General features: G+C 42.8%; 1 protein-coding gene across 1 annotated transcript in view; it reads left to right on the top strand.

Moving 5' to 3' along the window:
* The window catches only part of LOC149214184 (uncharacterized), a 133,818-nt gene that overhangs the window by 115,449 nt on the left and 1,782 nt on the right, over positions 1 to 16,587 (top strand). The window lies entirely within an intron of this gene.

Here is a 16,587-nt window from a genome sequence, read left to right as displayed (position 1 = left end):
TGAGTGACAACACCATACACCATAAATCGCCCAACAATAGGATACGAATGGCTCCCTCGCGCTGGCAACTCTGATGGACCGAGGACAAATATAATGACACCTCCCAATACTTGTATAACAAGCAAATGATTTTCTGATCATGTGTAATTAAAGCGTCCCTTTAATGTCTGATGTGTTGGATGTATCCTGCCAGCATATTGGATTTGAATCTCAACCCACCATGGATATAGCAATCGACCAAGGGATGAACAACCAACCTCGTCTGATCGAACAGATGACTCCCTACGCTCCCAGTGCGGCTGATTGGCTGAATGAGAACCCTTGGCAGCGGCAAGGATAACCTGTCGGCCCTTACCCCGGTATCTAATGTAACTTCTGCGATCCGCTCATCTGCAGTGTCCTTGACGTGGCTTCTGTCAGCGAATTAGTATCTCCGCTGCTTTCCACGCTCAGTCTGTAAGGATGTGGGTTAGTTCTATCAACCGAAACAGAATCAGTGGCTTACTGCGATCTCAGAGTTTGGACCCAGGTTCGATTCCTCCGAGTTGCCTTTGGGGTGTTGGAAGAATCATCGCACCTCTATGGAATCCGTAATTTCCACCCTAAAGATCCTAATTACTGGTTTGGATCGTTTACCAATGCCTGCGTGTTTTGGTGTAATGGAAAACCTCCACCTAGTATCAGAGCTTGGACCCAAGTTCGATTCCCCCGAGTTGCATTTGAGGGGGGTGTTGGAAGAATCACCGCACCTCCATGGAATCCGTAATTTCCACCATGGGGATCCTAGTTACCGGTTTGGAACGTTACACCAAAACCCGCAACTAGGATCCAAACCAATAACTAGGATCCCCAGGGTGGAAATTACGGATTCCATAGAGGTGAGGTGATTCTTCCAACACCCCCCCTCAAACGCAACTTGGGGAAATCGAACCTGGGTCCAAGCTCTGATACCATGTGGAGGTTTTCTGTTACACCAAAACCCGCAGGTGTTGGTAAACGTTCCAAACCAGTGACTAGGATCCCTAGGGTGGAAATTACGGATTCCATAGAGGTGGGGTGATTCTTTCAACACCCCCCTCAAATGCAACTCGGGGGAATCGAACTTGGGTCCAAGCTCTGATACCATGTGGAGGTTTTTCATCACACCAAAACCCGCAGGTGTTGGTAAACGTTCCAAACCAGTAACTAGGATCCCCAAGGTGGAAATTACGGATTCCATAGAGGTGCAATGATTCTTCCAACACCCCCCCTCAAACGCAACTCGGGGGAATTGAACCTGGGTCCAAGCTCTAATACCATCTAAATGTGTTAGAAAACCTACACAGATGAATCTAGCTAGTAAAAGTTGAACACACAGCTTTGCAGAGAAAAAACACAAAAAGGAGTCGAGAGAATAAAAAGAATTATTGATTCAGAAAATAGGTTACAATGCTCACGATATAGCATTACTGGGTGAAGATCCCAAGGTAATGCGCCATAGTGGTGATCAATGAGAGGACTCGACACCTACAACAAGTTCTGGAGAGAACTAGCCAATTGCGGAGTGAAAGGAGGAGCAAATTAGGGAGTAAATCATGTAGAAAGGATCTTGCATGTAGTCCCATGCATGCATGGATAGTCAAAGGCGCCAATCTGGTGAAGATTCCAATGTTGAAGCCTTGCATGTCAGTGAATGCTCTAAGTGTCCGCATGTGCCAGTAATGAAGGTCCTAGGTGTGTAGTACCTCCAACATCTATGAACCCAAGAGACTATCGAATGACAATAATAATTCCATCAATTGCGATGGATATCCAGAATAAGTCTTGATCTCTGAAGCAACTTGAATTCTTCAACAAATCCCGAGCTATATGGTTTCCCAAAAAGATCAAATCAACAGCCTGGATGACTTGGATCTGATAATAATCCTTTCATAGATCAATGTATTTGGCCTTAACACCAAATAACTCTCGCCTGTAGGGAATATGATGAGTCAACGCCTTGTTTGCAATGGACGTCAACTCTGCCCTGCACCGTAATAATTATATGGCCCTTCACCAAGCCGTAGAATCTCGACCCTCGGCGCTGATAAATATGGGTTATTGGCCTTTAAACTTCCAATACAAAGGCCCTTTCCCGATCCACAGTGCTGATGTGGTCAGTCTTCAAACCTTTGTGCAACAGTGCTGTTGTAGTCGGTTTTCAAACCCTTGTGCAATGTATGGTCATGACCATTTCCTACGGTAATGTGTGTATGGCATTTTTTTTCTTTTTCTTTTCTTTTCATTTCTTTCTTTTAGGCTTTCTTTTCTTATTATAAAAAGAGAGTATCTTCTCACACCCTTTTTTACATTTTAGAGTTTTTCATTTTTCCCGGTCTGTTTTGTTCTTTTGTTTTACAATCATATTTGTCTAAAGGAGATGTAGAAAAATCCACTAATAGTAGTTTTGTATCAGTAGAACACAGATAAAAATTACAAAAAGTTGTAGCTTGTGAGCATATTATCTACGAGCGAATACATGATTTCTACGAGGAGTAACACAGTTGAAATATTCCCAGAATGTTGTGTCCATAGAGAATATGCTCTATAAAGAGGAGAAGGACCCAGAGTTCATGAGCTCACCATGTGCATAAGCTGCAAAATAATACTTACCTGGTTCGGAGTGAATATCGCTCTTTGAGAGGAGGTCTGCCACTTGATTCTGCGCTCTGTAGATGTGGGTAAAAGTTATGTTCTGAAAGTTGTTAGCCAGTCTCCTAATATGCCCCATCCAATTGGAGAGGATAGGAGGGTTGAAAGAGGAGTGATCCCTAACCCAGTCTATGATGCTTTTGGCATCTCCATGTATGTAAATTTCCTCGTGTCTTAACCATTTTGCAAACTGAAAAGCGCCCCATAGTGCTATGATCTCGACTCTGTTGTTAGTTCCCTGTCCACCCTTCCACCAGAAGTGATAAAGTCTCCCAGGTTCCAGAATGATGACTACTCCACAGCCACAACTCCTTCATTGGCTTGCCCCATCAAATAGACCAATTGGATATTTACCCTTCAATTCCTTTATTGTTATCTTTCTCTTCTTTATCTGTCTCGTAATGGGACCGATCTCTGAAAAATAATTAACAGCCTTCATAATAACCTCCCGAATCACTAGCGGTTTTTGTTCAAAAATATAAGAGTTTCTACTGTGCCAAATAGACCAAATGATGTAGAAGGGTAATGCATGGAACTTATTGCCTTTACGGAGCCAAAAACATAGGCAAGAATGCAGAGTTTGTTGTTGTTATGGAGGACCCAGATGCAGGCAATCCATTACACCCGCCCATACTTCCTTGGCGAAGGGGAAACACAACAAGAGGTGGTCTATCTCTTGGTTGTGGTTCTAACATAGGGGACAGGTGCCCGGACCATGGAATCTCCTGCACCTCAGAATCTCCCAAGTGAGTAACCTGTTATGTAATGCCAACCAACAAAAGCAAATGAGTTTCGATGGGATCGCCCATCTCCATGCAACTTGGAACCAACTTTTGTTATCAAAATCTCGCTCTGTCAAAGGAAGCTTGTTGTATATGTCTTTGACACTTGGCTTGCCTTTCTTCATGTTACCCTCCCACAACTATCTATCTTCCCCTTCATAGATGGAGATGTTAGCATCATAGAGATGTGTGAGGTAGACCTCCCATTCAATAGCATTTTGACCGATTAAGCCAAGCTCGTCTGCCTTTACCCAGGATTGTAGGAGAGGAGTATTGACATACTGCCTACTTATTTGAGCAAAATGGTGAATGCCCATGTTGTGCAAGGTGGTTATGAGGTCAACTAGTAGTGAATGGTTTCCCTGAAATCCTTTCAGGGCATCCAGATCGATCTTCATCGTTCTTTCGTCTCCCACGTCCCATCTCATGAAGCCCAGCATCAGTGGTCTGTTTTTTGTCATGCCTCGCCATATGTAGGAGGAATTGTTGGTCCACCTTGCCCCATCCCTGAGCCATAGAGTGAATGACCTTCCTTGCATATATTTCTCCCTGATGAGGTGACCTCAAATGTTGTCTTCTGTCATTTCCCTCCCCAAGTTCTTAATAATTAGTGATCTATTAAAAGAGTGGGTGTCCAATATACCCCAGCCGCCCTCCTCAATAGGCCTGGCAATGGATTTGACCATAAAATCTGTCCTTGACCAAATGAAATTGGCCATAATGGCACCCAGTTTGTGACAGACCTCCAAGGGAAACATAAAAAGTTGCATCCAAAAGACAGAGATGTTCTACAAAACAGATTTGATGAGAGTCAACCTGCCTCCAATAGTTAACCACCTGTGTGACCATCCAATGAATTTATTTTTAAATTTGTCAATCAGCCAACCCCAATCCTTGTAACTTGCTGTAGTTGTTGGGTTTGAGTTGGAAACCAAGGTAAGTAAATCCCTCATCGAGAGTTACAGCAGTAATACCAAATAGATGACAAATTTCCCTGCAACTAGGCTCCTCTGTGTCACTGGAAATCACCAGTGATTTGGTTTTGTTCATATATAACCCTGAGGCCACACTGAAAGAGGTGATGATGTTATGTAAGAACACCCATTCGTTGATGATGTTCATGCCGACGAAAAGTAGGTCATCTACAAACATGAGGTGAGAAATATGAATGTTTCTATTAATCTTTACACCATGAAACTTACCGCAGTCCTTTCAGTACCAATCCTACTGCTGAGACAGTCCATGACCAACAAGAAGAGTAAAGGTGATAAGGCGCAGCCTTGTCAAAGTCCCCTATGGGCCTGTTGACGGGTTGGAATTCTCCGCCGACAGCAAGGGGGGACCTCACCGGTGTAGGTTCCCAATTAGAGCCTGCACCGTTTGTGATAGGGGTCCCTTCCAGTATGTAGGCCTCGTTGCCGTTCAGTTTTGTTGAGCTTGCTTCGGAAGGAGGCGAAATATAAACTCAATTGAAAGCATGTACTTCAATAAATACAAGGAAATAATTGACAAATATTTTATGCCACATAAACCATGAATAGCTAAACTATAAAAGCAAGCTTCAAATAAGACTCATGTTTGCCAAGATAAAATGCTTAGTAATTGTAAGTTAGTTCACAATGATCAAACATTTATGAGCATAAACGCAGGTGCAGTGAAACAGATTATACCAATACCAAAGAAATAGTTCACCTGCATGAGCATAGAATTAGTGAATCAAATACCATTCATACGAAGAAACACAAAGTTTGGAGTATGAAACAACATATGAGGAAACCACACATCAAAGAGCTTTTAGGAACATCCGATCCATGAAGTGAAATAATCATGGCATTAGAACATAAAAGATCTGAAGAATCCAATAGTGGAAACGTACAAATACTCCTTGTATCAATTAGAAGGACATAAATTCTCTTAAGCAATGTATATATCTCCAAAAGAGTCATTCTCAAAAGCCCCACCCCCTTTGAATGAGGCATGAGGGTATATTTATAGGGTGAGAGTGACTCTTGGCCTACCCTTGACACTTGAACTTCCTCATGACTTTTCATCTACCTAGTGACTTTTGGTATTCCACATGACCTTTCATATTCACAAACGTGTTCTATGCTACTACAGAAGATGGCGATATCTTTCTACCTCCCTTCTGCCTTAGATCTAGCTTGACTTCAATATTTGTTGTTGACCAAGACCATGCATTTCCGCAACAACGATCCTTTGGGTCATTTTAGCAACAAATAGGCTCAAGTGTCTGCATAAATGACAGGGACTTTCCTTCACCACTTAAATCCCACACATGTACAAAATCATAAATTAATCATCAAGAAAAAATGTACTTTGATGAAATATAAGATATAAATATCACAATTAATACAACCCAGAATTCGTAGCCTTGACATCTCTTGCAATTTCATGGTCACAAATCTATGCGTTGATACGTTCCATGTCTTGGCATCAATCGTTTCTTTCCTTGAGTGGTTAGATTATCATTGTTATATCACCTTTCACACTCCTTTTCATCCTCGTCGTACATGTTGGGCATTGTTGCATTGTGTTGTTTTTAAACATTTGCAAAGGTACTAAGTAAATGGCCAGTTGAGGCCTATATTTATAGTCTTAGGTCGTGCATGTGGGGTCGCATGGGTCACAGGGCCTGATATAGGTTAGTGTGCGACCTTTGTGACCCATGTGACCTGCGACCTATACGACCTTGCGACCTGTGAAAACTTTGCGACCAATGTCATCTGTGCGACCTATGTGACCTTTGCGACCTTGCGACTTGTGCAACGTATGCGACCTTTGCGAGTTGCGGAGTCGCATAGTCACACGAAGGACTGTCGGTAATGAAGGCGACTTTGCGACTGTGAGACTTGTGCGACCTATGCGACCTTTGCGAGTCACGAAGTCGCATAGTCGCACGAGGGACTGACGGTAATGAAGGAAACTTTGCGACTCGGAAGGTCGCAGGGTCGCATTATAGTTGAGCAGTTGGAGGTGCGACTACGCGACCTATGCGACTTGTGCAACCTGTGAAACCTTGCGACCTATGCTATCTGTGTGACCTATGTGACCTTTGCGACCTATGCGACCTTGCGACTTGTGCGACCTATGTGACCTTTGCAAGTTGCGGTGTCGCATTGTCGCACGAGGGACTGACGGTAATGAAGAAAATTTTGCGACTTTGCGACTTGGAAGGTCGTAGGGTTAGATGATAGTTGAGCAGTTGGAGGTGCGACTACGCAACCTTGCGACCTATGCGACTTGCGACCTGTGCGACCTTGTGACTTGTGCGACTTGTGTGACCTTTGGGACCCATGCGACTTTGCGACTTGTGCGACTTGGTTTGGCTTATGAAAGAGGTGCGAGTCTTTTCTAGACCTTTCTGGCATTTCTCGACTTCCAAATAGACTCTAAAGATGGGCGGTAGCTACGAAAAAGGTAGAGGGGCTTCGAAATTTAGAAAAGTTGGAAAATTTTGGAGGGGTTGTTGCAGCGGCTACAACAATTGGCGATTCACTGGTTGAATTCAGCATCTCGAACCACATCCCTACAATAACTCGAGTCTAGATAACGATGCAAGAGAATATTGAACAGTTACTATGGGTACCTATTACCTTGACCTTTATAGATATGCCTTCTCTTTGTGTCTCATCTAGGTCCTATTAGTCAATAAACATCCAATTAGGAGTTCACACGTGCCAATAGTCGATGATGATGCAAAGAATGATGCAGAGGGCTTATTATATTCAAAATTTTTTAAAATAAGTTTCTAGTGTTGCTCCACCGCTAGCAGGCCTGGACAGTACCCCGGAGGAGTCACTCCAAGAAATCACAAACGTTGCTCCGCTGCCAGCGAGCCTAGACAGTACCCCAGTGGAGTCGTTCCATTACCTCTCTGCATAGGAAGCCTTTCTCGATCCTTTACCCTTTATTTAACTTCATTTTCTTTTATGTGTAAATTTACACTTATTACTGGGCGTTCATTGCGCTAGGGCGGACGAGGGATCCCGACTTATTTTACGAGCAAGAGAGGTTGTTTCTTGTTTGACAGAAACTAAAAGATATCCTGATTTAGGTTTGCCTTCATGTCAAGCTTCCTCATCTCATCTCCAGTTAACAAGTGAACAAACAAAACAAGTCATTGAAACAGTCACAACCATGGTGAGCACAAGGTTCAGGTTAAGGGTATAAATCATTCAAACTGATTAGGGTTCCCCACGAGCAATCTGTTTTTATCTTCCTTGTAAGTAAATTAGACTCGTAGGAAATATATCCAGGAGGCAACATCGCTAGCTGGTTCTAAGAGAAGCTACCCATTGGCATCACCATCACAACTTCACACAAACATTAGGGCTCGAGCTTTAATTCTAGGGTTTCTGATGACTAGGGAAGCTCTCCTAGGGTTTCAACATGTGTGAAGAGGTTGAAGTAACGCAGTTTAAGGTTTGAGCAAGTGCAAAAAAGGCGTGAGAAATATATTCACAGTACCAAAGGTTCGAAAGCTTCAGGCTCATGGAGGCTCAATCAAGTGGTATGCGAAATAGAGGGAATTTCCAGGTTAGGTCCAAGGCAAGTGTTTGTTAAGCAAGAAAAGATGTATGATGTAATGCAGCGGACATGGCTTATGATGCAAGGTAATGATATGTACAGAAGAGATAAGATAATTGCAATTAAAATACCAATGCAATGCATACGCAGAGGTTTCACAGATTCCATGTAATAATAAGAAAATGCAAGGACATGAGTGCAAAATAAACATGTAGGGAACTAACTACCTACAGTAAAGAAAATGAAGCATGACAAATTTCAATCATAAAGCAAATTCCAATCAGCCAACTAATAAGCAAAACTAAAACCTAGCTAGTCTAAAACCCTAAATCCTAATTTAACCAAAGTATAGGTCGGGTTATGTGAAATCAAACTTCCAATGCAGCCACCACAACAGTTCCCAACCTGCAAAAACAAAGATGATAACAATTAGAATTTGTGGAAAGAGTTGTGCAAAACATAACATGTTTACCTATAAAACATGCACAACAGCAAGAACATCTCGTCCACCTACAGGGAAATGTGTCAGAGAAGACCTTTCAAGGCGAACTGCCACCCAATCCTAATAAACTAAACCACAAGCATGAAATTTATAGTCATCCAGCCATAACATACATCCATTTATGCCTAACCCTAAATCCAATGCAAGTAAGGCAAGATGCTACCGGCTAGTAAAGGCATCTGCCAGATTGATCCGATCAACGACCCTATCATGATGTAGAGGATGACCAACTTGATAACCTTGAAAAGAGGGGCCCTTGTTGGGTGTAATCGAGATCCTTGAGGATTCAAACACAGAAACCCCAATTTCAAAAACCCTAGTTTGAAATTGTTCATGGACTTCGTCAAGGACGTGAGGACCTGACATAACCATTAGTAGACGCTGAAGTGCCTCATTGTCCTAGCCAACTTCTGAACCTTCAAACAACACGCCATCCAATATTGGTAGCTTTGCAAGATTAATATGTGAGTGCATATGGTTATCGTTGGTTGTGACCGGACAACTATGAGTGAAAATATTTTGGATTGGATTCATTAACTGAACATTGATAGAATGGCAGCTCGACAAATGAGATTCTTTAGATTCCTGAGAATGAACTGAATCAACCGCAACAGTGTCCAACGAAGGGGAGATCAGGCGATTGGTACCCTCCCATCTAGGATTTTGTAAGGTATCATTTGATTGCGTATGTTGACAGACTGTATTGGCTAGGAGACAATAAAAAATATGCGAGACAATGGCCAGAGCACTCCCCTCAGCAAAAAAAATAGGATAAAGAGGTTGATGCGCCTTAGTTGAAAGGTGATTGAAATATTTACTCAAAGAGACATTGCTCCAATCAGAGGGCTTCCAAGATGAGCTCGCATCCGGTGAGAAACTGTTGTGAGAAGCGTGATGTGTAGAAACCCTAATTTGACTAGGTTCAGGGGTCTCATCAAGAACGTGGGAACTTGACATAACCATCAGCGAAAGCTGAAGTGCCTCAACTTCTTGATGAGTCCCTAAACATTCAAAAGGTGGGTCATCAAATTTTGGGGGCTTCGTAGGATCAACAGCGGGATAAGTAGGAAAATCACCAAAGGTGTGAGTGAATATATCTCCGAAAAAATTAGGGTTGCTGAAAAGGGATCAATGAGAGACCCAGCTTGAGTCGGGCAAGATGCAGGGCCCTCTTCCTCACTTGTTAAAGGATGCAAGTGGCAAAGATCCAGCATAAGGGATTTAGACTCTGCATCCTTTGACTGTGAAACCTCACCCCCATGCACATGATTGCAATCATTATGAGCGAGATAAAGATATGAATGATCTGAAGGAACTGCCAGTGCAGTAGACCCATAGACTAAATCAGGGTAGGATGGATGTACAGGGTTAGATGAAGGAACACTGATTGGACCCGGACTCACATCCTGCCCATTTACGTTCGCCAAAGAGAAAGACGAATTTAAAGGCCTAATATGCCCATATATTTGATAAGACAGTCAACATTACTTGAGACAAGACCAACGCCATCATGCACAGTTGAATGAGATCTTGGGATATAGTGCGACATGTGTTGAATGGACTCGATCGGAACAAATGTTATGTGATTTTCAGATTCCAAACCAAAAGAATGTATGAGGGTTTCAGAGACGAGACCATCAAATCCGTTTCCTAGAAAGCACTGTTCATCATTTGAACCATTTACGGTCACAATATTATTATGTAACAAGTCAAGAGGAGGACGAGAAATCCCACAAACAATAATCTCTTCCACGGGGGTTTGAGGTTGTTCCATATTGAAAGAGATAGGCCAAACAAAATTACGAGAAGAATATTGACACTTTGTAATCTGCAAATTATGATGATACTCATGTAGAATAGGACCATTCATACGAAGCAACACAAAGTTTGGAGTATGAGACAGCATATGAGGAAACCGCACATCAAAGAGCTTTCAGGAACATCCGATCCATCAAGTGAAGAAAATACTCATGGCATTAGAACATAAAAGATCTAAAGAATCCAATAGTGGAAACGTACAAATACTCCTTGTATCAATTGGAAGGACATAAATTCTCTTAAGCAATGTATATATCTCCAAAAGAGTCATTCTCAAAAGCCCCACCCCCTTTGAATGAGGCATGAGGGTATATTTATAGGGTGAGAGTGACTCTTGGCCTACCCTTGACACTTGAACTTCCTCACGACTTTTCATCTACCAGGTGACTTTTGGTATTCCACATGACCTTTCATATTCACAAACGTGTTCTATGCTACTGTAGAAGATGGCGATATCTTTCTACCTTCCTTCTGCCTTGGAGCTAGCTTGACTTCAATATTTGTTGTTGACCAAGATCATGCATTTCCGCAACAACGATCCTTTGGGTCATTTTAGCAACAAATAGGCTCAAGTGTCTGCATAAATGACAGGGACTTGCCTTCACCACTTAAATCCTACACATGTACAAAATCATAAATTAATCATCAAGAAAAAATGTACTTTGATGAAATATAAGATATAAATATCACAATTAATACGAGCGAGAATTCGTAGCCTTGACATCTCTTGCAATTTCATGGTCACAAATCTATGCGTTGATATGTTCCATGTCTTGGCATCAATCGTTTCTTTCCTTGAGTGGTTAGATTATCATTGTTATATCACCTTTCACACTCCTTTTCATCCTTGTCACACATGTTGAGCATTGTTGCATTGTGTTGTTTTTAAACATTTGCAAAGGTACTAAGTAAATGGCCAGTTGAGGCCTATATTTATAGTCTTAGGTCGCGCATGTGGGGTCGCATGGGTCGTAGGGCCTGATATAGGTTAGTGTGCAACCTTTGTGACCCATGCGACCTTGCGACCTGTGCGACCTATGCTATCTGTGCGACCTATGTGACCTGTGCGACCTGTGCGACCTTGCGACTTGTGCGACCTATGCGACCTATGCAACATTTGCGAGTCGCGGAGTCGCATAGTCGCATGAGGGACTGACGGTAATGAAGTCAACTTTGCGACTTTGTGACTCAGAAGGTCGCGAGGTTGCATGATAGTTGACCAGTTGGAGGTGTGACTACGCGACCTTACGACCTGCGTATGCGACCTTGCGACTTGTGTGACCTGTGAAACCTTTGCGACCTATGCTATCTGTGCGACCTATGTGACCTTTGCGACCTGTGCGACCTTGCGACTTGTGCGACCTATGCGACCTTTGCGAGTCGCGGAGTCGCATAGTCGCACGAGGGACTGACGGTAATGAAGGCAACTTTGCGACTTTGCGACTTTGTGACTCGGAAGGTCACGGGGTCGCATGATAGTTGAGCAGTTGGAGGTGCGACTACGCGACCTTGCGACTATGCGACCTACGACCTATGTGACCTTGCGACTTGTGTGACCTTTGGGACCTGTGCGACTTTGCGACTTGTGCGACTTGGTTTGGTTTATGAAAGAGGCGCGGGTCTTTTCTAGACCTTTCTGGGGTTTCCCGGCTTCCGAATAGACTCTAAGGATGGGTGGTAGCTACGAAAAAGGTGGAGGGGATCCAAAATTTAGAAGAGTTGGAAAAATTTGGAGGGGTTGTTGCAGCAGCTACAACAGGGCCCTAAAGAAATTTGTCAGATATCCATTTATGATCACAGCGAAATTAGTAGACTCAGAACATGCCATGATCCAGCTAATGATGGGAGGTGACTTGCCGACCTTATGAAGAATCATATGCAGAAACTCCCAATCAATGTTATCAAAGGCTTTATGAAGGTCGACCTTAATCAAACTAGCTTTCCTCTTACCAGATTTCATTGTGTGAATACATTCCTATGTAATGGCGATGGCATCTTGTATCTGCCTGCCGTCCAAGAACCCTATTTGCTCCAGAGAGATGTGTGCAAATAAGGTCCGTTTGGTCCTGGTTGCTATCAATTTGGAGATAACTTTGTAAATTGTGTTACACAACAATATGGTCCTATAATCCGAGAGGGCAGTAGGGTCCTTCTTTGGGATTAGTGCAATGAATGTGGCGTCCATTTCCCCAGAAATATATCTTTTGGTTTTGGATTCCTCTACAACCGCAATAATGTCAGAGAGCATAAGATCCTGAAATTGAATGAAAAGTTTGACCCCCCACCCGTCAGGACCGGGACTTTTCTCTTTCGCACAGGGCTTTAACACTTCAATAACTTCATCAAGCAGAATCGGCTTGGCGAAAAAGAAATTTTCCTCCTGATTGAACATGAGGGGGATGTCCGCTATGGACTCAAGCTGTGAGGCAAAGTGTTGTTCCGTGCTTCATAAAATTTGTTGAAATGATGAAAAGCCTCTTGCTCGATTTCGTTTTGGTCATGGTAGTAAATGCCATCAATACCCTTGATACCTTTGATCGAGTTCCTCTGCCTTCTGAGATTAGCACATAAGTGAAAATATTTAGTGTTTTTGTCGCCTACCGCAACCCATAATGCACGGCTCTTAAGGCGCCATTTAGATTCTATGGATTATAGAATGCAATTCTTTTCCCCCTCCAAATCCATGATGTTGCTTTTATAGCATCCAAAAAAAATATAAGGGGTCAAGGGGTCATTGAAATATCCAAGGGCGGTTTCAATATCAACGAGAGCCTTGTTATCTACAACTTTTTCTCCCTGATCCAAATGTGGGCCTCCTTCTTGAGATCCCGAAGTTTACCACAAAAAATACCCATCTAATCAGCAGGAGGAGGGAGATGGGGCTGACACCAAACTTCAGTCACCAATGCATTAAAATCCTTGTTTTGAAGCCACAAAGAGTTAAATTTGAAAGGAAAAATGCAATTGGAATCCTTGCCTTCCCAAGAGAGGAGGATCGATTGATGGTCAGAAATATGTGATAAAATGATCTGAGACGAGACCCCGAGAATGTTTCGATCAGTGAATGAATTAGAAAGAAACGGTCCAACCACTTCGCGATGCCCTCCGAACCAGTGTGTCCATTCCTCCAAGTGGGAGCGATGGTGCCTCGAACAATGTCACACAGAGCGAACGAATTGAAATAATCCTGGAAGAAATTGGATAATGGGTCCATAATCGCCTTGTCTCCCCAAATTTCTCTACTACCCATTGTCAAGTTGAGGTCCCCTGATAGGATAATGCACTGTAGTCCTAGGATGTCAGAGTTGCCAATCTTTTCCCAGAAAGAGCCTCTGCCAGCATAAGGGGCGTAAAGGTTGATGATGCGAAGACGAAGGGGGGAGCCCGAAATATATCCATAAAGAATAATGCCAACATCGTTTTGTAAGCATGAAGGGAGAGGAGGAAAGGGTTCCACATTGTGCCTAATCCACCAGAATGTCCCCTTTCGTATGAGGCGCTGACAAACCAGTCAGGACAGACTAAGAGCATAATTGCCCAAGTGTTTTCATGTGAACACAGAGTATCTTGAATAAGGATAATAGAAGGGTTATATAGACGAATCAGTCCTTTGAGTGCCCTGGATTTATGAGCCGCACTCGGGCCCCGAATATTCAAGGAAAAAATGATCATAGAGGCATCGATGAAGTGGGGGCATTCCCTCTAAGGGCCCGAGGACTGTCTGAAACAACTGGCCAAGAAATGTCACTGCTGAGTGAAGGATCGCTAGACTCCAGGAGACAGGTCGAGACTTTTTTGTATCTGGATACCTTTTTCTTCCTTTGTGATGAAGGTCCCGGATGGGGGTCCAATTCCTTTTCCTTTTCAGGAAGAAAAAAGGAACGACGAATCTGAAGACGTTCTAATTCGAAGGACGAGGACAGGGCTATGGCCTTCAGGTATTTATCGAGAGAAATGGGAGCAGGAGCGGCGATGGCAGAAGGGAAAGTCTCGGCAGGAGCAGGAGAGAGGCCTGAAAAGGGGGCAGAGTTGGAGCAAGACCCGATGAGGCAGAAATCACTGAGCAAGAAGGAGAGGGCGTAGAAACAAGAGAGTAATCATTTTGTCTGAAAGTGAAGTTAGAAGGGTCTGATCCCAGGAGAGGGTAGTCCCCACCCGTCCCATGGAGGCCAAGAGAGGGAGGAGGAGAATCTGGGAAGATATTCTCAACAGGAAGATTAGAAAGTAGAGAAGGGTTGGATGTACCTGAAGTTAGACACCGAGCCTATACTGGACCTTCATGATCGACAGCCCATGTGTTCCAACTTTGGGCGATTCGAATGATACCTCGAAGTGAAAACATCGAGTGGGGCAAATCTCCAAGGGCAGTCAGATTTAAGGTGTCCCATATCATGGCACAACAAGCACCGAAAGGGGATTCCCCAATAATCAATAAAAACTCTGAACGAGGAAGTCCCCCGCAGAATCTCCAAATCCGCCAATAGTCCTCTACCAAAATCAACTTCAAGCAAAACCCATGCCATTCTTTTGTCGAGCTGGCCAAAATTGCTATCATCCCAGAAGTAGAAAGAACCAATGCAGTTCGCAATGTCAATGATTGCTGCTTCATTCCAAAGTTCCAGAGGCAGCCCAGGCAGGTTAGCCCAAACCAGGTTTTGTCGAGAGATAGCCTTGAAAGGATCAAAGCCAACTTTCTACCTCTGAAAAACGAGAAATCCCCTTCCCTTGACCCAAGGGGTTTCCAATATTAGTTCAGTGTCCTCTGGAGAGAGGAAGTGGAAGCATATCCATCCATTATGGAGAATGTTGACCTTCATGCGGTACTTTAGTACAGGCATCGAGCGAATCTCGACCCAAGCTTTAATCTTATCACTCGTCATCTTCATAATGTGCGTATGGCCTTACAGCCTTAAACAATGCAACAACGAATATCTTCCAAACTGGCGAGCAACCTCATTACAGCAGGGATTTAACACATGGCCACTCACAATCTTGATAATAACCCGTGGCCCTCTGAATTTAATAGGGGCTCTATCTCCGCTGGAAGACTAAGATCTCGGTTTCCTAATGATTAGATTCTTTATAAGAATTCCAGATCCAATCTTGAAACCTTTCACCTCAGCTAAATAATGTGCAAAAATAATTAATTGGAAAATAAGAGTCTAATTAGGGTGATATCGAGTACCACTAAAGATGGAAAATGTCGGCTAGGGTGAAAAGAAATCCACCGAAGCTACGATAAGGATTTTCAATCCTACAAAATTATGATCTGCTGACAAAAACCCTCAGGCTGGCAAGATGCACAACTCTAGTACCACTGTAATATCCCAAACATCAAGTATTTTAACAGATCTGGTACACTGTAGGTGTTCTAATAAAATTGTTGCAGTAAAAACACCAAACACAAAACAAATATGAGAATGCAACCTCTTATTTATGTAAATAACTGAAAACAAACTTACATGCCCACACAAGACGTACTAAAGCCTGTGCTTGTGGCATGTATGGATGTCCGTCCACCAGACAAGTTACTCCCACGGGGTTTTCGTCCTTGGGATCAAACTAGAATTGGCCTTGCCAAATTCTCAACAAAGACAAAATAGATGGATAACTCTCGATGATCACACTATTAGGCTCCTATCCCCTTTTATAGGATTTGATGGACTCTCTAGAGACTTTATTTTATTGTTTTCGCTCGAAAAACGAAGGCAATGCCACGAGCAAATACCACGGTAAATACCATGGGCAGGTTCCATCCACTTTGATCATATCCAAGAAAAGGGAACATTTCAGTAAGTCGTTGCTTATTCTTGGATATTTCGTATGTTAAATGTTTTAAACTAGGGTTTCTATTGTGCCATTACTAAATACTTATTATTTCATGAAATCTTGTTATACTTTTGCATGTAAAATTCTCTATCTTGGAGCCGATAGAGAGACTTTTGATGTGCATTCTTGATATTTATTTCTCCCCTCACAAAAAAAATAACCAGGGTTTTGCAAGTGGATTCCCTAGCCATCTCCACTTACTCCAACAATATCTCTTTTCATAGAAATATTACCCTAAAGACAACATTAAATCCTTGTAGGAATAGGCACTAACCATTTTTGTGTTGGTCAAACCCAAAAAATAAAAAAAATTCATCTTTTGTCTCTCTCCTAGGCTTCTAAGGCATGCCACTAGCGTTTCTAGGGCTGATTTGTTGCATAAATTGGGTTTTGTTTGGATGAAAGTGAATGAAAATCTAAAAGTTTCTTGTGTAAACC

This window comes from Pinus tabuliformis, chromosome 1_1 (assembly GCF_031772625.1).
Source record: "Pinus tabuliformis cultivar Carrire ecotype Pingquan chromosome 1_1, CPIR1, whole genome shotgun sequence".
NCBI classification, from domain to species: Eukaryota; Viridiplantae; Streptophyta; class Pinopsida; order Pinales; family Pinaceae; genus Pinus; species Pinus tabuliformis.
This window is presented reverse-complemented; position numbering and strand designations above follow the sequence as displayed.